The following is a 21,274-nucleotide window of genomic DNA, read 5'->3' on the forward strand; positions in this document are numbered from 1 at the left end:
TGCATCCTCTAGAAAAATAATTAGTGTAATAGTCTTAAGATTTGTTTTCTGAAGTTGATAATGTGGGTTATTTTTGTGAACAGCCTGATGTTTGGGATAAGTCCCAAACAAGTCCTTATTAAACCAGGATTCTGAAGGCAAAAATTATATATGGGATGAATTGTTAAATTGCACATAATTGCATATAATTATATGCATATAATTGTTTAAATTTTCCCCAACTATTTTCAGAGCGTAATTTCATATAGTTCTTTTAATCAATCAAAGTTCACATATTACAATTAATTGCTATATTTCTTTCTTTTTTAAAATTTCTTTAGTATCTTTTACTTAAGAAAGTCCCTTGGCTTTTTTCCTCTTCTTTCTTCCCGTGGCACAGACTTCTTAAAAAAGGGTCTAGAGCAGAATCTGTTCCACATTCTGGGTTTGCCTGTTTCCTTATGACCACATTCAGGTTTAACAGTTTTGATTAAGAATGCTTTCTAGGTGAATGTGTATATTCCTATTGCATTATTTAGAGTTTGTAAACATTGGAGTTCATTTTCTACAAAGAAAAGTTTGAGCTGAGTATCACCTTAATATCACATCCAATTTGAGTAACTACTGTCATTTGGATTGATCAGCTCTGATGCTGAAAAAACAAAAGTCTGCGTTGCTCAGGAAGCCATCTGCCTCCCACAGTGAGTGCACTAGGGAGGGATCCAGAGCTGGATCCCATGTGGGGTGATTTTAGGCTCTCCTAGAAAGGAGCCTACATCTTAACTCCTGGCCCATCTTTTCCACACCTTGTGGGTGGATCCTGTTGCATGGCTTGTCTTTTGGGGTCCTCGTGGTCCACAGAAGCTTCCAGATGCAGAGTAAGACCTAGTTTTCTTTCTTTCTTTCTTTTTTAAAAAGATCTTATTTATTTATTCTCGAGAGACAGAGAGAGAGGGGCAGAGACATAGGCAGAGAGAGAAGCAGGCTCCATGCAGGGAGCCTGATGTGGGACTCGATCCCAGGATTCCAGGATCATGCCCTGGGGCTGAAGGCAGCCGCTCAACCACTGAGCCACCGGGCGTCCCTAGACCTAGTTTTCGTAAGCAGCCATCAGATGGCAGGAACACAGTGTCCAAGTTGCCAGGTGTCAGATGTCTTGTGCTTCCCTGCTGGCCAATTCCAAGCAGTGATGTTGCCAGGCTGACTTGGAGGTAATAATAGGCAGCAATGGAAGTGCTGAGCTTGATGTAGGTTCAAATATCATCAAATGGCCTAATTCCCTTCATTGACACTAACTTGTATGTGATCGATTTATTCTCACCAACAATCCTTTGAGCTTTTTATTAAAATTTCTGCTTTATGGATAAGGATATCTGAAGCTCGGAGAGGTAAAATTACTTGCCCAGGGTCCCACAGGAAGTGGCAGGGACAAGCTTTGTATCCAGGTCTCCAGACCCTCCCCAGTTCTGGCATCCCCAGCAGTGGACTCTAAAAGATGTAGATGGGGAGGTGGGGTGGAGGGAGAGGAATTCAGGTAAAGATCTGTGCACCTGGTGCTTTACAAAGGGTTAGAGGATGCCAGCGGTTGGTTTTACTTGGAAGTCTAGTATTAAAACATGCTGCTGCTTGCATTGCTGGTGATAGTGACAATAACCACCTTCACAGATTAAAACAGGCCCCAACCTGATTTTATTGAGTTTCACATTCTTAGGCAGTGGAGGAAATTGCACACTATTTGTAACTTTTGTTTTGCAAAATCTCCCTCACAGGAGGTTTTCTTTTCAACTTAAAGACAGATTTTGTAAACAAAACAAAACAACACAGCATTTTCCCACTCTGTTGTGCCCAACATTGCGAATCCAAGAAACCACCAAGGAGCCAAAACCGATGCAAGTACTCGAGGGTTTATTTACAAGCTCGAGCTTGGGTCCAAGTATACTCCATACAGCAGAGCAGGGGCTTGGACCCCGAAGTGGGTTACAGCTGGGTTTTTTATGGGCTGGTCTAGGGGATTTTCAGAAGGTGGAGGAATTTTTTCCATTCCAATATGGGGGAAAGGGTGGGGGAGTTTCTTAAGATCTGATGTGGGATTCCCTGCCTAGGACATTCTGCAGTTTTTCCTGTAAAGTTCAGCTCTTATTCCCAGGGGCCTAAGATGGCTGTACTTGTGCTAATGGCTAAACTTGAGGTGGGATGACCTTAATTTTTCTTGGCCTCCACATTTCCCCTTCTCAGAGGAACCTAAGGAAGGACCCAATTATGGGTCCAGGTTGGTCTCAGAGTGAGCAAGTGGGAATGATTAAGCCATGATTCAAACCAACCTTGTTGCTGTTCTCACTCCTGTTTACGTCTAGCCAAACCTTTTCTGACTTTTGCCATAGATTCCTGGACTATTCCTGAGTGGTCAGTAAAGAAGCAACACTCCTCATTTGGGGCAGCACATAGCCCCCCTTGCTTGCAAAAGCCTCTCTATAGTTAAGGTGCTCCCATCTTTTTAGACCTTAAAAGACTTTAAAAGCAAGGCTGAATTGGGTGCACATTTTTAAATGGTTAATGGGGATTGGTTCTGGCACAAAGAGGACAGAGCATAAGCAACATTAGTGGGGTAAGTGAGAACGGCACAGTCTTAGCTTTAGGGGATTGTCCTTGTCTGGATGGCCTTTCCATTCTGGAACAAAGTCCTTGAGAAGGGCGTGTGGGTCGGCTGGCCGGATGTGGGTGTAGTGGACCCAGGGAGTAATCCCATCGACCTTGAGAGCGGTGGGAGTGGTCAGGATCACGATGTAGGGTCCCTTCCAGCGAGGTTGAAGTGTCTGGTGTTGGTATGTCCACACGTACACCCAGTCAACTGGCCAGTATCGATGGGGGCCCGGGGGTGGCCCAGGCTCATAGAGGCCTCAGCTTAGGCCACACCTGCTCATGGGTTCTTTGTAACATTTGGAGGGAGAAAAGGAGTTAGTGATCATCAAATTCAGCAAGCACCTCAGGTTTTAAATTGGGGATACTAGGTGGAGGAAGACCGAACATGATCTCGTAGGGGGTCAGTCCCAACTTATATGGGAGTTCCTCACCCTATATAGGGTGAAGGGGAGGAGAATCACCCAGTCCCGCCAGTCTCCAGAGCTAATTTAGTTAAGGTCTCCTTTAATGTTCTGTTCATCCTCTCTACCTGCCCTGAGCTCTGGGGCCTATATGCACAATGTAATTTCCAATCTGCCCCAAGTACTAGTGCCACTCCCCGTGTTACCTTAGAGACGAATCCCGGGCTATTGTCTGATCCAATTCTAACAGGAAAACCATACCTCGGTAAGATGTCTTCCAGCAGTTTCTTGGTCACGGTCTGTGCCGTTTCATGTTTGGTGGGAAATGCCTCTGTCCATCCTGAAAAAGTATCTACAGACACTAGTAAATACTTGTACCCGTATCATCCAGGTTTTACCTCAGTGAACTCCACTTCCCAGTAGGCTCCTGGGCGGTCCCCTCGGAGCCAGGTGCCCGTGTTAGATCCATGGGCGGTGGCATTAGTTAACTGGCATGCGTGGCAGCTCTTTGCTCGAGAGTCTTTCATAGTGATCTTTGCATGTCGTATGAGGTCTTCCATCTTCCTTGTCCCCATGTGAGTGCTCCGATGCGTTCTGGATAGGACTCGCCGTCCCAGTTCCTCTGGCAGGGTGATGCTGGAGTCTGCGGCCCTCCACCAGCCACGCAAGCACTGGGTCACAGGCAAGCGTTTGATCCAGTGTAAGCCAGCATCAGTACAGTTGGGGGTGCCAGGCAGGGTTGGTGCCCCCGGATCAGGTAGTGTGGTTGCTAAGACCTGGGTCACCGTAAGGGCCACCTCCTTAGCTTCTGAGTCTGCTCGCCGGGTTCCCCTGGCTACTGGTGTGTCTGCTCTCTGGTGCCCCGGACAGTGGGTGATGGCCTGGGCCTCGGGCAGCCAGAGGGCCCTCAGGGCTTCAAGAATCTCCGTTCTGTTTTTAACAGTCTTTCCCTCTGCTGTCAGGAGCCCTCTCTCTCTGTAAGGGGCTCCGCGGAGGTGAGCGGTGGAGAAGGCGGACCTGCTGTCGGGGTGGATGTTGATTCGTTCACCTTCCCCCATGGTCAGCGCTTGGCCAGGGCGATCAGTTCTGCCCGTTGAGCCGACGTTCCGGCTGCCAGTGGCTCTGCCCAGACGGTCTCCGTCTCCGTGGTTACAGCTGCCCCCGCATCTCTGACTCCTTCTTGGACAAAACTGCTGCTCTTATCAAGAGCAGACCAACAAATCAAGGAAACTTTTGAACAGAAAGTAGACTTTTAATCTTACACTCTTGTACTTTAAAATCCATTTACTTCAATCTTAGTCTGTCCTGACCACATCTAAAATTCCTTTCCAAGGATTTCCCTTCACGAAACTTTTACACCTTTCTCTGCATTCAGAATTTTCCAGTCAGTCTCATTTGGGACAAAATTACTTTCTTTTACCTTGAACAAAAATTATTCCCGTTCCTTCCATTTTTCTTACGTATCTCCTTTTCTACATACAGAGTTGCTTTCTTTATCAGTCATCAGTCTTATTTTAGCAGAGTTTTTCCATTCTTAGGAACCTTGGTCTCCAGTGAAAACTAAGGAGTAACCAATTTTTGAACACCAGAACTCTTTTTTTTTTTTTTTTGAACACCAGAACTCTTTATTTTTTTTTTAATTTTTTTAAATTTTTATTTATTTATGATAGTCACACACAGAGAGAGAGAGAGAGAGAGGCAGAGCCACAGGCAGAGGGAGAAGCAGGCTCCATGCACCGGGAGCCCGACGTGGGATTCGATCCCGGGTCTCCAGGATCAGGCCCTGGGCCAAAGGCAGGCGCCAAACCGCTGCGCCACCCAGGGATCCCACCAGAACTCTTTAGACAGCAAATTTATGAAACAGTTAAGTACAAAGCATGTTCACCAACAGATTCAAATCAACATTTCAGCACTTTTTCTGTTTGGAAAAGACCTAGATGTCCGATGAATTTAATTCCATTTATCATCAAAGTGTAACTAAGGTTTCAGGTTACCAAGGACTTTGAAAGGTATCTTAACAATTACTTATGAGAACTTGGAAACAGACAACCATCATTTTAGCCATTTTTTTTTTACTAACAAATTGCAAAAAGATAACATAGCTTATGTGACCTTCAGTAAACCTCAATAGAATAAAAGTTTCAGGTTTAGTAGTGATAATTTTCAAGACCTATTTACTATGTCCCATCTGGATCCATTTAAAGTCAATCAATTTGCTCCCCATCCTCAATTTTTATCTGAGACACTGGTGGGGGAATCTGGAGGGGGCAGTGTTAAGTAATTGGTGGTATTCTTGCTATTTGTCTTCTTTTTTTTTTTTTTTTTTTAAGATTTTACTTATTTATTCATGAGAGACACAGAGACAGAGAGAAAGGCAGAGACACAGGCAGAGGGAGAAGCAGGCACCATGCAGGGAGCCCAACGTGGGACTCGATCCCCGGTCTCCAGGATCATGCCCTGGGCTGCAGGCGGTGCTAAACCACTGCGCCACCGGGGCTGCCCTCTTCTTGCTATTTGTCTTCTAAACTCAGGACAAGCACCTGAATTGGGTGCCCCTCCTTGTTTAGGATTTTTGCTCCTTCGGGGTGGAAGCGAATTTGTGCCCCCATCTAGGTGAGCAAATCCCGACCTAACAACGGGTAGGGACGCTCAGGGATGACCATGAAGGAGTGGGATACCCGGCCTATGCCGAGATCCGCAGTTCTTCGGGTAGTCCATGAGTACTGTTCGGTGCCCGTGGCCCCTTGCATCCATGAAGTCTTGCTTGCCAATTTCCCTTGGGGTTGTAATAAAACCAAGTGTTGTGCCCCAGTGTCCACTAGGAATTCAACGGGTTGCCCCTATACTCTGAGAGTTACCCTGGGCTCAGGGAGGGGTCCCAAACCCCGACTCCCCTAGTTGTCCAGGTCCTCCAACTCCAAGATCTTGGCAGGGGCCTTAGGTCTTTTGTTAAGACAGTCTTTCACCCAGTGGCCCCCTTCCTTGCAATGGGCACATTGATTTTTTTTTTTTTTTAAAGATTTATTTATTCAGAGAGAGCGCGAGAGAGGCAGAGACACAGGCAGAGGGAGAAGCAGGCATCATACAGAGAGCCTAATGTGGGACTTGATCCAGGGTCCCCAGGATCACACCCCGGGCTGCAGGCGGCGCTAAACCGCTGCGCCACCAGGGCTGCCAGGGCACGTTGGTTTTCGTTCAGTTTAGGGCACTCCCGATGGGGACCAGGGCCATCCTCCTTACCTGTCCCTAAAGCCAGCTTCTTGAGGTGCCTCCGTCTTTCTCGTGGGTCATCCATGGTTGTGGCCAGCAGGATCTTGGCCAGGTTTCGGGTCTGTCGGTCACTTAGTTTGGTTTGCTGCTCTTCCAGACTTTCTCTATTATTATAGACTCTTTCTGCTACTATTACTAAGTCCTGCAAGCTCTTCTATCCTAGTGTCTCTACTCTTTGCAATTTCTTTTTAATGTTCAGAGCAGCCTGGTTAACAAAGGCCATGATAATTGCGGCCTTGGTTTCCGGGGCTTCTGGGTTCATTGGTGTGCACTGCCTAAAAGCCTCTATGACTCTCTCTAAGAAGGCTGCTGGACTCTCATCCTTGCCCTGTCTTACATCATAGACCTTGGCCAGATTGGTGGGCTTGCGCGCAGCAGCCTGGAGACCTGCGCCTAGAGTCTGGCGGTGGACCCGGAGTCTCTCCTTACCTACAGCCGAGTTGTGGTCCCAGGTGGGGCGGGATAAGGGGAAGGCAGCATTCATGAGGAGTGGGTTTTGAGTCGGCTGTCTGTCCTCTCCCAGGACAGACTTCCAGGCTTCCACCTGAATTCGTTCCCTCTCTTCGGTGGTGCAGAGAACCTGCAGAGCTGTCGCTGTCCTCCCAAGTAGGCTGGTGGGTAAAGAGAACAGTATCTAAAAGCCCGATTAGATCTCTCGGATTATCAGAGAACTTTGCATTTTGGGTTTTCCGATTATATAAAGCACTGGTGGAGAATGGCCAGTCCAACATTAGCTGTCCGCCAGTCTTGTTGGGGGGTCCCACGGCGGAGAGCAAAGGCGGTGGAGTCAGCCGCCCGCGATCCGGGGTGGGGCCGCCCCGTGGGTCCCTCCGCGCATCCGCGCTGTTGGCCCGCGCACAGGGACTCCGTCGTCAGGGTGGGGGGCGCCCCTTCTGCAGACCCCGGTGCCTCTGATGGGGGGTCGAAGGGCGAGGGGGTGCCCAGTAGGTCGGGCAGGAGGATCAGGTCCTCTGGAGAGAAATCCTGTAAAACTGGATAAAGAGGCACTTTTGTCTTAGGGTCCGTCTCCTTCTCGGCCTTTCCGCGGGGCTAGAATCTTGGTAGGTCCTGCGTTGGGGGGTAAAAATAGTTTTATCCAAGGAGGGGGATTCTCGATCATGTCCTGCCAGGCCAGGATGTAGGGCACCTGGTCAGGGTGGCCGTCCAGTTTGTCCCTGAAGATCACGGCCTTCAGATAAGATAAGATAATAGGTAGGTGCAAAGTTCCTTCTTGGGGCCATCCCACGTCAAAGGCTGGCCATTCTATATGCAGTAAATCTGAAATTTCTCTTTCCGTATGTCTGTGCTCAGATTATGAGCCCTTTTCTTCACATCTGAGAAGTGTGAGAGCATAAGGGACAGGGGTGTGGTTTGCATCTGTCCCATTATGTCCCCCGTCCACACCAAGGCACAGATAGTTATGACAGTTAACAAATAACACAGTCAAACGCACAAACAGTTAACAATGGACACAGTAACACCGACCAGTGCACAAAACAGGTAACAAGAACCCGGTAACGCAAACGTTCCAGTGCGGCCGCGGAGACAAAACAGAAAGTTACCTGAAGGGCTGGCGGCCGGCCCTCCTCACAGAGAGGACCCCATCCGCCTTACAGATGAGGACCCCGTCCCCCTTACAGATGAGGACCTCCATCCCCCTCACAGATGAGGACCTCCGTCCCCCTCACAGATGAGGACCCCGTCCCCCTTACAGATGAGGACCCCCGTCCTCCTTACAGATGAGGACCCCGTCTCCCTTACAGATGAGGACCTCCATCCCCCTCACAGATGAGGACCTCCATCCCCCTCACAGATGAGGACCCCCGTCCTCCTTACAGATGAGGACCTCGTCCCCCTCACAGATGAGGGCTTCCGTCCTCCTTACAGACGAGGACCCTGTCCTCTAGGTGGGGACAAGGGACGTCTCCCAAGACCCCGGTCGGTGGCCCACCAGCGCATCTGCCTAAGCCAATGTAGACCCAATACAGATTGGAATTCCTACAGGTAAAAGTACAGTTTAGAGCTCTCAGAGAATATGCGCACAAAAGGTGGAAAAAGCTGAGTGCACTCACCACGCGTGAAACCCTCCAGATGGAGGTCCTGGAGGTCTCTCGGATCCCAGACGAGCCCCCAAATTTGTGCCCAAGATTGTGAATCCGAGAAACCACCAAGGAGCTGACGCCGATGCAAGCGCACGAGGGTTTATTTGCAAGCTCGAGCTTGGGTCCAAGTATACCCAACACAGCGGAGCAGGGACTTGGACCCCGAAGTGGGTTACAGCTGGGTTTTTTATGGGCTGGTCTAGGGGATTTTCAGAAGGGGTGGAGGAATTTTTTCCATTCCAATATGGGGGAAAGGGTGGGAGAGTTTCTTAAGATCTGATATGGGATTCCCTGCCTAGGACATTCTGCAGTTTTTCCTGTAAAGTTCAGCTCTTATTCCCAGAGGCCTAAGATGGCTGTACTTGTGCTAATGCTAAACTTGAGGTGGAATGGCCTTAATTTTTCTCGACCTCCACACATTCAAACCCATCATGCTTTTTAAATATAATATAGGTGATCCTAAGGGGCATGGTTCCTAAATGTGTTACCCTGTTCAGTCTGCTATAAGAAAATGCCAGAGACTGGGGAGCTTGTAAACAACGAACATTTGTTTCTCATGGTTCCTGAGTCTGGGAAGTCCTGGATCATCGGCAGATTTGGTGTCTGGTGAGAGCCCGCTTTGCAGGTTGTAGACTGCTGACTTTTCCCTGTGTCCTAACAAGGTGGAAAGGACCAGGAAACTCTCTGGAACTTCCTTTATTTTGCATGAGTCCCATTCATAAGGGTTCAAGTATCATGACCTAAGCACCCCCTAAAGGCCCCACTCAGGAATACCATACACTTCAGGGGTTTAGATTTCAACACATGGGCTGTAGGGGGACATGAACATTCAGACTATAGCAATAAATACTCCTTTTTAATCTTGTAGTAATACCACCCAGTGTCATCAAATTACAGGTTTTTAAAATTGGAGAAAGCATCAAATACAAAGTAATTTAAGAGTAACTTGAAAATCAATCACAAGTTTTTAAATTAATCATAATAATAAACATTACTGAAAAGATAAAATAAAAACATTGGTTAAGAGGTAAAATTTCCAGTTATAAAATAAAGAAGTTGTGAAGATGAAAAGTACAACATAGGGAATATAGTCAACAAAAATTTCTTCAAAATTCATCTCTAAGACTCAACCAACAACTTGAACTATTTTAAATTTTGTTCTCTTTCCAGCACAGGTCCATAATTCTACACAATTTGGGGGGCAGCCGTAATGACAGTAGGTTAATATACTGTATTTTTTAAAATACAATTAAAAAAATAATAATAAAATAAAATTTTACTACAATGCGAGTAAGTGAAATTTTGTATGAGGACCATGTACCTGGGAGAGCAGCTTCTTAAATTCTATTTCATGGGATATCACACTTACTAAAACATTATTGTGTCACCAATACTGTTACCTTTCCCAAATGAATAGATCACCTGGGTTAACCCCCTAAGTTTTTTAAGGTTATATTTTTATAAAGTAATGCAAGTAGGTAGTAAAAAAAATCAAAACTACAGCAGAATTTATAATTAAAAACATTCTCTCACTGTATCATCCCTATTCCCAGACCTACTTCTTTGATGCAACCTCTTTTAACCTCTTCAAAAGTTTTAGTTCTGGTGTTACACAGGAAGAGAAGTTTTTCTCAATCCTCTTAGGGTCCCTAAATGGGTCTGAAAATTAAGCTGACAAAGGCATTAACAGAAGAAAAACATACACAGTTATTTAAGTGTTCGTCTCCTAACTGTTTTATGACCTGTTTCAAAGAGAAAGATGGAAGGTCAGAGTGACCTTCTTGCTTGTCCCGTTTTCTAAAAGTCCTTCAGCTTAAAATATTCAGTATGTCAACCTGACACATTTTAGGGTAACCCATCAGTGGTTACCTCTATAATTTTAAATGAAATGCTGAAAATATTATTTTTGTTTATCAGTTTTAAGCTATGTCTATTGTCTCCTTCCTACTCCCAATTCCCCTTCCCTTCTCCCTCTCCATCTTGAGTTTTATTACTATTATTTATCTTTGTAACTTTGATTAATATATCCATGACATACCATCCATTAGCCTATGGAGTGTAGAATTTAAGTTTCCTCTGAATGGGAGATATAGGTAACACTCTAGACTCTTTACCTTCTATCTTCTTTATCTTCCATCTGTGTCACATCAGCTATACTTTTAGATTTACATGGCAGAGGGTGATAACGATGATTCTGTAGAATAAGAGGAATAAGAATTTTCTTTCATGCTTTCATTAAAGTGCGGTTTCTCCACCCTGGCACTACTGACTACTTGGGCTGGATAATTATTCTGGGGACTCTCTCTACAATGGGGACATTGTAGGTGGATTAGCAGTGTCTCTGGCCTCTCCTCACAAGATCATATCCTAAAAAGGACTCCAGATGTTACCAAATGTTCCTTAAGGGAGGGGTGCAAAATCACCCCTACTCCAGTTGAGAATCACTGATCTAGAATCTAAGGTAGACTCAAAAATTGAAAACCAGCATAGTTGGAAAAATTCTAAAGGACCCCCCCCCCCCATACACACACACACACACACACACACACACACCAATTTCCTGCCTTCTCTCAAACACTAATTGAGGTGTTGTAGTCAAGGTATTTTTCAGATGTAGTTAAGGTCACACAAATCAATTGACCTTAAGATAGGGAGATTACCTGCATGGGTGTGACGTAATCACAGGAGCTCTTTGAGTCTGGGTCTAGGGATGCCTGGGTGGCTCAGTGGTTGAGTGGCTTTGGCTCAGGTCATGATCCCAGAGTCCTGGGATTGAGTACCGCATTGGGATCCTTGCAGGGAGCCTGCTTTTGCCTCTGCCTATGTCTTTGCCTCTCTCTGTGTGTCTCTAATGAATAAATAAATAAAATCTTAAAAAAAAAAAAGTCTGGGTCTAGAAGTCACAGACCAGGTAGTCAAGAGAGATTCAAACCTAAGGATTCATACTTGCTTTGGTAACACATATACAAAACATAAGGATTCAACATGCCATTGCTGACTTTGGGGCAAGTGAAGGGTTTCAGGACAGCACCCTCTGCCACCAATGTGCCACTTTGGAATGTGAATTATTTTGACCTGAAGGCGCTTGAGACCCTGAGGGCTCAAGAGAAATTTTTGCCCCTACCTTAACTACATAGAAGAATCTAAATTGGGTTAGAATAAGTGTTATTAACAGAGAGAAATTCTACCTGAGTGACCCATCTGTATGGTAGGGCAAATATCTAATTCCCAGACCTTGCTCTTCTTATCACCCTGTGAAATGCATTCCTTTCTTTTGAAATCCCAGACACCTAACCCCTTCTCCTTAGTTCAGAAGGCCATATAGACCTCATTTTGCCTGACCAACTTTGGAATTCCCATGTCTATGTAGATTCCCTTACATATGCTTATTAAATTTGATATTTTCTTGCTAATATGTCTCATGCCAATTTGATTCTTCATCCAGCTAGAAGGACCTTCGAGAGGACATGAATTCTTGCTCCCCAATACAAGTCAGCTGAGGGCAGCTTCCAATTGAGTTACCAAGGAAACAAGGACCTTAGTCCTACAACCAGAAGGAACTGAATTTAGCCAGGAACAAGAATGAGCTTGGAGCAGATTCTATCATGGAGCCTCCAGAGGGAATATGGCCCAGCCAATATCTTGATTTCAGCCTTATGAAACCCTAAGCAGAGAACCCAGTCATGACATGTCTAGGCTTCTGACTTAAGGACAGTAAGCTAACAAAGAGGTATTGTTTTAAGCTAAGTATATGGTACTTTGTTATGTAGCAATCAAAAATTAGCACAATCAATAAACAGCATGTGAACCATCCTGACTATGTAAGTTTTTTTCTCTGCTGGGCCAAGTAGTGTGTTAGAGTGTATGTAATACCCTTCTCTAACAATGAACTATGCATATAACTCACTCTTCAGGCAACTGGAATCTGATGAAATACAACTACTTTGTATAGTATTCATATGGCATCACTATTTTACTTCTTCCCCAGGTGTAGCCAGGCATCCAGATTGTCTCTGCTCTTCTCATTTTTGTCAGTCCCTCGCTGAAGATATCAGGGTTCCTCCTCCTAGTTGCAGAGAATTCTACGTTTGTGCATTTGAAGCTGCTCAAAATTCTAAGTTTTTCAAATAATAGGGTTCTTTTCCTTTTTTTTTTTTTTTTTTTGCTGGAGAGAGTTGTGTCCTTTAATATGCAAAGCGTCTGCAATGTCTCTGTCTCCAAATACCTAAAATTTGGCAAAGGCCTTTCTATCAGCATAGACAATAGCTTTCTCTTTGCTGCCTCTGTGTTCTGGTCACTCTGAGGGGGTGGGTAAGTTTTTTATTTACCCCTTTTGATGGGAAGACTACTGCAGCTTTCAGTCTAATCTAAGTTGAAGAGGATCTTCCATTTTATAGAAATATGAACATTTAATATGAACCATTAAACATCCACCAAGTATTCCAGTCCAAATTGGGTTGGCTAGAAGATAATCTAGAATGCTTCCACTCATCATACCAAGAAACTTGACTAGCAAATGTGGGAAGGCGGGTAAAGGTGACCTGGCATTAGTACACCTTGTAAGATCTGGATTTTTATGTTATTACAGAACAAATAGAACTATGGCATATGTTTTCACAATTTATATAACCAATTTGATGCTCTTTTGACAACCGCAGCACTTTTTCTTTTCAAAGATTTTATTTTATTTTAGTAATCTCTACACCCAACATGGGGCTCAAACTTATAACCCTGAGAACAAGAGTCGTGTGCTCTACCAGCTGAGACAGCCAGGTGTCCCGATAAAGCATTTTAAAAAACACATGTTTTCCCTCTGGTAAACTTTTAGAGAACTCCAAATTCATTACAACATACCCTAAATGCTGTGATTATACTCTTTCTCATAAATCACTGACAGATAATTTGATTAATTGGCATATTGTAGCTTTTCTATCTTGTTGTCATTCTATCTCTGCATTAATCACTGAACAAGTAAATAACCCCTTTCTTCATTCCAGGGTTTAGCGCCTAGTAGGCACTCAGTAAATATTTACCGATAAAATTTATATAGGCAAGTGACCTCTCATTTGGCCAATTACAATGAAAATAAGACACCACAGAATGGTCATGCCCTCCTCTAACCACCCTCTACTGAAGAGTGAGAGGGTACCAAGGGTTAAATTTTACCAAGACCTGGCCTGGGAGAGTACACTAAATAAACCCAGTGGGACTGGGCTCTAATGTTCTCAAGATTTTCTTTTCTTTTCTTTTTTAAGATTTATTTATTTATTGAGAGAAGGAGATTGCACGAGCATGCACGTGGGAGAGGGAAAGGGAGAGAATCTCAAGCAGACTCCTAGCTAAGCACAGACCCAGACATGGGGCTCTATCACACAACCTTGAGATCACGACCTGAGCCAAAATCAAGAGTTGGATGCTTAACTGACTAAGCCACCCAGACACCCCTCAAGCTTTTCTTATTCATATTCTTTAACTCTTCCCTATAGCTCTGACACCTTCCTATCCTTAAAATGGACTTGATCTCCATTTTTATTCATCTTTCTCCCAGAGCATAATGATCTGTGTCAGTGAGTTAAAGAACCTTCTTTGTAGAGGAGGGAGGGCAGAAGAAAGAGTTTCTGATGGATTGATTTTGCTAAACTCAGATCACAGTGTAGGCAGATTGTACGATCTGCAAGAAAATCTAGGTTTGGGAAGAGAATGGGATGATGGAGGCCTTGGGAATTATAAAGGGTGAAGAAAACAGCTGAGTCCCTGTTTGATTCTCTACGTTCAGAGTTGTTCTGGACCTACCAGAATGGCTAAATTAAAAAGATGAAAGTACCAAGTGTTGACAAGGATGCGGAGCCATCAAAACTCTTCTGTGTGCTCAAGGGGGTGAAAATCAATAAAATCATTTTGGAAAACTGTCTGGAAGTATCTACTAACTATATACCTATACTATGCCCCCAAATCCTACACTTAAGTGATATCCAGTTAAGTGAATATATTCATCGAAACACACGTAAAAAATGCTCACAGCAGCCGGAAAATGGGAAACTACCTAAGTGCCCATCAACAGTAGGATGGAAAGATTTAGAATGTAACATTCATAAAATGAAATACTATCCATCAATGAGAAAGGACAACCTATAATTCATGCAATAATATGGACACATCTCACAAGCATATTGATGAAGGAACAGGATTCAATGCAAAGGAATCAGTATCACAGACACTGGTGAGCAGCAAGCTGACAGGCTTAGCTTTTTGCCTAACTTCAATTCACTTCATTGTCAGTTTTGGTTAGTGACTTGAACATTTGTGTGAGAGACGTCAGAAATGCCCATTTCTGCACTTTATGGGTTAGCAGACAGGCAACCAAAATTTCATAAATAAAACATGCAATAGCATAAATATATAAAATATTTTGTATTTATACATAACATTCTACATGACACACACAGAGACATTTTGCTTTTATGGAAAACTGTTATTTCTTTCTCTCCTCCTACCCCTACCCCCAAGGCATCACTTTGTCCCATGTTGCTCTAATTAAAAAAGAATCACATACGATCTTACTTGTATGTGGAATATAAATAACCCCAAACTCAAGGATTTAGAGAAAGACCGTGGTTGCCAGAGACAGGGGTGGGGGATGAGTGAAATGAGCGAAGGGAGCCAAAAGTATGAATTCGAGTTATAAAATAAAGTCACGGTGATATAACATACAGCATGGTGGCTATAGTTAATACTGTACTGTGCATTTGAAAGTTGCTAAGAAAGTAGATCTTAAAGATTCTAGTTACAAGGAAAAAAATTGTAACATGTTTGGTGTGGTGAGTGTTGTGGTGATCATTTTGCAATATATACATCTATCAAATTATTATGTTGTGCATCTGACACGAATACAATGTTATATGTCAATTAAATCTCAGTAACAAAAAATCTCAATGTTTATTAAGCAAATAAAGTCTAAGAATTCTCTGGAGAATGCCATGCTGTTACGGTTTCAGTGATCTCAGCCTCTTTTTTTCTAGGCAGGAATGGAGTCACCTTGCAAGGTGATTCGCTGGTCTCAGTTGTTCTGTGAGGGGTTTCCTGAGTGGCTTCCATTTGCTGCATAAATGTAAGATCAGAGGGTGAAGGCAAAGGTCACAGTAAGATCTCGCTCCCTCCCTTTCTGACACGCTGGGGAAGAAGTATACAGTTGGCACAAGGAGGTCAGAGCATCTGGGAAGAGGGATCAACACCCTAACCTGAACTGCCAAAATGGGAGTCAGGAAAAACTGTCAGAGTAACCTGCCAAAACCCACTGTCAGGCAAGGCACCAACTGCTACTAAAAGAAACTCATCTGAAGGGCAGGGTTCTTTTTAGCTAATGACTCAGGTTTGATAACAGAGACTCGGTGTCTGGTGTGGAGGTGGATTCTTTCTACCTCAGTGTGTGGTTGAGAGCCAAAGCTCTCAAGGCCCTGCCACTAAGTGTTAGTGTCTGAGCCTGGTTGTGACCCAGGAGAGCCATAACTCTGGAACCAAAGCACGGAGCATTTCCATAAGCTGGTCTGTGTGTCTGGGCTGGTAATCCTCTGGACTCCATAGTACTGGGAAAGGCTCATGAGGGCAGAAGCCAAGTCTAGTGAGTTCCCAGCTACACTCTTGATGCGTAGCCCACTGTCTGGTACATAGGTGGTGCTTCGTGAATATCTGCCCAACTTGTTAATAAAGGATACAAGATCCGGAATATAGTAACAACACCTTATGGTAGCAAGCACAGCATCGGTGCTGGTAGCCTCCAATCTCTCTCTCTACCTGGTGTTTGGAAAGCAGGAGTGCTCTGCTTTGCACTGAATTCTCAGACGATTCAGGTGGAAGAGATAGAGAGGTCTTGAGAAGGAAATGCTCTAGTTGTGAATAAAATTAATTTGCAATCAGTTGATTGGAAAAATAAAAGAAATCTAATTGTATTTACATCTCACACCAGTGGAGCAAATCTTACTGATTATAGAAGATACTGTATTTCAGATATTTGAATCCTATGGATCACAGGTGACAATTCCAAGACTGATTCTCTGAGAGGACGTGTCTGGACAAGGCTTATTTCAACTGGGTTTGCCCTGAACACAACCACAGCATTTTTTAATGTTAGAATTAGCTCCTCACTCCAAAATGGGCTCAAGTTTCTTTTTAGGGATAAAAGAGGAAACTCAGCATTTCTAGTTCCAAACCAAATCCCTAAATCAGGCCAATTTTCTCATATTTCAGACTGAGAAATTACAGGCAGTGAAGACACAGAAAATATACAGTCTGGAACTAATATGCTCATAATAACTGTTATGTAAATAATTCCAATAAAATATTAGTTTTAATAATCTTGCATGAGTTTTTATGGAGTTAAAAATTGCTATTTAAAACATACACATGCAACTTAGAAACTGTATGTGAATCTTTTATAAACTAAACGTTCCTAAAAAAAAAAAAAAATAATAAAATAAACTAAACGTTCCTGAAATACTATGGGATATTTAAAAACTATGTCACATTCAATTTATTACTGTAAGTTGAATTAAATTTTAAAATGAGTATTATTTTTTAAGAGCTACTGTTAATCTTTGGTTTGTTTGTTTGTTTGTTTGTTTGTGTTGCATTATGTGTTAGAGAAAGCACTGAATTGTTCTGAGCAGACCTTGGTTGCAGTCCTTATACAGAATGTTGGGTTGTTTATCTGTAAATGGAGATAAGAAAACCTATCTCAAAAGATTGTGCAGCCAGAGAAGGAGATGTGACACCCAAAGAACAGTCTGTCTCAGAGAAGAACTGTGATGTGCTATGACAAAACCCGACCCACTCTTGCTGGCTGAGAGGCTGGAGGGAGGAGGGCTGTGAGCTCATGCATGTGGGAAGCCTCTGGAAGCTGGAAAGGACAAGGAAATGGATCATCTCCAGAAGGAATACAGTCCCGGAGACACCTTGATTTTAGTTCAGGGACACTCATTTCAGACCTCTGAGCTACAGAACTCTAAGGTAATACATTTGTGTTGTTTTAAATCATTCAAAAAAAAAAAAAGACTGTTGCGAGGATTTACCGTAAAACACAGTGCTTGATACATAAGAGGTGCCCAGTAACTATCAGTTGTATTTTGAGGAAAAGTGTATTCTGGTTTGTTTAAAATAAGAAAAACCTCTGAGGTGAAGGCATTTCCCCCAGCTCCACTTTTGCCCTCGGATTCTTAACAGTTGAGCTCCTGTTAGGCAGTTCCAACCTGGAGTCAGTTCTGCTGTGGAGAGCTGGGAAGGGTCAGCTTTGTGCTCCAGAAAGAAGAGCTGAGGGGAGAGCAGTGTCCTCACGAGACTCGAGTGGTGACACTGGGGGCTGTCACCAATAGAACAGAGGATGTCTATGCCTCTCAGAGCAACAACTTCATGGGGTCATTGGTAGCTGTGGCAGCAAAGGGCAGCAGGAATAAGGCCAGAGCAAAAGTACACGGATCGCCTGTCCCTGAGCACAGGTGGGATAATACCTGGGGCCCGGCGGGGGTCACACTGAAGAAGAGTAAAACCTGACCATTAGGTTGGTGCAATTACACCATATCTCAATTGAGCATCAAAATAATGCATCCTCATCTTTTAGGCACACACATTATTTGCTCCACAGCAGGAAAATTGCTTCTGTTTCACCAATTGTATGGGGCTGGAAATAAGTTTAGAAAATGTCACAGTCGGAATCCCTGGGTGGCGCAGCGGTTTGGCACCTGCCTTTGGCCCAGGACGCGATCCTGGAGACCCGGGCTCGAATCCCACGTCGGGCTCCCGGTGCATGGAGCCTGCTTCTCCCTCTGCCTGTGTCTCTGCCTCTCTCTCTCTCTCTGTGACTATCATAAATAAATAAATTTTAAAAAATTAAAGAAAATGTCACAGTCTACTCTCCCTTTGCCCTTTCTTTATCAAGACCATTCAAGAAGGGACACCTGGGTGGCTCAGCAGTTGCGCGTCTGCCTTCGGCTCAGGGTGTGATCCCAGGATCCTGAAATCGAGTCCTGCATCAGGCTCCCTGCAGGGAGCCTGCTTCTCCCTCTGCCTATGTCTCTGCCTCTCTTGTGAATAAATAAATGAAATCTAAAAAGAAAAAAAAAATCCAAGAAGACCTGAATGGAAAGAGTTAGAAAGAATGAACATAATAGCAAAGGATAAAGTACAGCAAACAGCTCTTTGAGATAAGGGAGCTTGTAATGTTTTTGTTTTTGTCTGTTTTCCCTCTGCTTCCACTTTTTCACCAAGCTCTCCCCAAAGCCATAGCTGAAGATCCATGACAATAACTGGTACCGGCTTTCCTGTGTTGTCAGCTGTAGTGGCAATTCACTGAAATCGAAGCCTACTACGGTCATCCATGATATACTGAATTATTGGCCCCAATTCTTTGTCTCTCTCTGCAGCCCCACGTGTGACTTTGCCTTTCCTGCCACAAAAGCAGAGTGTATTTCCCTTCCTCTTGACCTTGGACTTGACCCCATGACTTACATTGGCAAGTTAGCAGATGTGACACAACTAGGAGCTTAAAAAGTGCTTGTGGGTGAGGCTGGGCCTCATGCACTCAGTAATTGGAGAAGAATTCTCCACTCTAGGTAGCTTCTCCCTCCAATCTGGGCCCCAGAATGAAAACACACAGAGAAGAGATCTGAGCTGGCCAGAGCCACAGCTTGAATGGAGCTTCTCTTCTGACCCTGCCTGAATCAGCTAACCGCTGATTAGCAGGTGGACATGTGAACAAATAAATGATTGCTGTTGTAAATCACTGAGTTTTAGAGTGATTTTGTTATATAGCAGTAGCTGACTAATACATCATATTTCTGGTGGAAGGGAGGTAGAGAGAAAGAAATGCTTTTTGAGAGGGATTCATCTGTCACAGGGGAAATGCAACTACGTCAAAGGCTAGAGGAGAAGAAAAAAAGGTAATGGGGCCAGGATGACAAAGAGGCTGTTAGAAAAAGGAAGATAAATCTGCAGGATGAGAAAAAATAAAAGCAGAGAAATATCACCCCAGGAGTAGGCTGTGCAAAGTGACTTCCTTTCAAAGGAGTATATAGTATGGGGACGGGGGCAAAGAGTAACTTAGCAGTGGAGAAACACCACCTCAGCCATGTGACTGAGGCCAACATTCCCAGCAGTAAGTCAGGCTCAGAGTGTGCGACCTAGGTGTGATATGATGAGAAAGGCACCTTAGCCTCTGGTCCTCTTCCCAAAACCCACAACCCCAGTCTAACCATGGCAAAAACATCAAACTCCAATGGAGGGGCATTCTATAAAATAGCTGACCAGCATTTCTCAAAACTGTCAGGGTTATCAAAAACAGGGAAGGTCTGAGGGGAGGAGAATTGGATGAAGATGCCAAAGGTACAAACTTTTAGTTATAAGATAAAGAAGTACTAGGGATGGAGGGTACGGCATGGTGCCTATAGTTAACACTGCCATGTGGTTTGAAACCTGCTGAGAGACTAGATCCTAAAGGGTCTCCTCAAAAGGAAAAAAAAAAGTTTCTTTTCTTTTTTCCCTGTTCTTTCTTTTTTTCCCTTTTCTTTCTTTCTTTTTCTTTCTTTCTTCCTTTCTTCCTTTCCTTCTTTCTGATATCTCTACGAGATGATGATATTAACTTACGGTCTTCTTTTCATGATATATGTAAGTCAAGTTATTATTCTATACACCTTAAACTTATACAGTGTTGTATATCAATTATAATCTTTATTAAACTGAAAGAAAAAATATTTAAAATAAAAACACAAAACAGGGAAAGTCTGAGAAACTGTCACAGCTTAAGGCAACATAATAACGTAATGTGGTAGCATGGATGGGGTGATGAACAGAAAAAGAAAAGCTGAGGAAATCTAAATTAGTTCATGATAACATATCAATATTTATTTATTAGTTGGGACAAATGTAGGCCATTAATAATAGAGGAATCTAGGTGGGGTATAGGAGGGCTCTTTGTACAATGTTTGAAGTTTTTGGTAAGCCTAAAACTCATCTAAATTAAAAGTAGATTCTTTAGCAATTAGAAAAGTGGATTTTACCTTTTTAAAAATATCTCTAAAACTTTATTCAAACTTATTCACCTCACTGTTAATAAGGTGTACAGTTAATGCTCTGTGCCAATATTATGAGGCTTGCCTGTTGCCAGCAATGGACTTTAAGAAAAACTCGTTTTCCTGATACCCAAAAGTTAAATAACTCTTTTCAAAACATACCAAGCTCCCAATACTTGTGAAAGTATTACATGCACTATTTTCCCATTAATAGAAAAGTAGATTTTCTTTTCTTTTTTTTTTTAATTTTTATTTATTTATGATAGTCACGCACACAGAGAGAGAGAGAGAGAGAGGCAGAGACACAGGCAGAGGGAGAAGCAGGCTCCATGCACCGGGAGCCCGACGTGGGATTCGAGCCCGGGTCTCCAGGATCGCGCCCTGGGCCAAAGGCAGACGCCAAACCGCTGCGCCACCCAGGGATCCCCGAAAAGTAGATTTTCTTAACCAAATTCTCCCCTTGCCCCAAGACTTTGTGTTTGTTTGTTTTAATTTCACTTACTGATATCTCTTCTCTTTCCTCAAGGCTTGGAAATTCCAGTTCACTCACCTCTCTTTGAGATAGCATGTTCAGTTTCTCTTCAGGCCCTTCATTTGCTCCCATGTCACCTGCTGTCACCCTAGTACATCTGACCAGTTTTCCTGCTCCCTGATTTGCAGATGTCGATAGCATGCTGCCTGGTCAGGGCAAGACCAGACAGGTCAGGGCAGCCAACATACCATCATCTCCTGAAACATTTGTCACCTGAAAGAGCACATTTTGTTTCCTTCGAGCGAAGATAATTTCTTTGAGGAACTGTGAAAACAACTCAGCATTCTCATTTTA

General features: G+C 43.6%; 1 long non-coding RNA gene across 1 annotated transcript; it reads right to left on the reverse strand.

The window, feature by feature from the left end:
* Nucleotides 1-6,361: 6,361 nt before the first annotated feature.
* On the reverse strand, nt 6,362-21,072 carry LOC119871545. Its single transcript, XR_005358504.1, has 3 exons — nt 20,999-21,072; nt 10,507-10,586; nt 6,362-7,624 (listed from the first exon to the last, which is right to left on the reverse strand). It is a non-coding gene; the product is annotated as an uncharacterized LOC119871545 (long non-coding RNA).
* Between the last annotated feature and the right edge of the window lie 202 nt (nt 21,073-21,274).

The sequence above is a fragment of the Canis lupus genome, chromosome 4 (genome assembly GCF_011100685.1).
Source record: "Canis lupus familiaris isolate Mischka breed German Shepherd chromosome 4, alternate assembly UU_Cfam_GSD_1.0, whole genome shotgun sequence".
Lineage (NCBI taxonomy): Eukaryota > Metazoa > Chordata > Mammalia > Carnivora > Canidae > Canis > Canis lupus.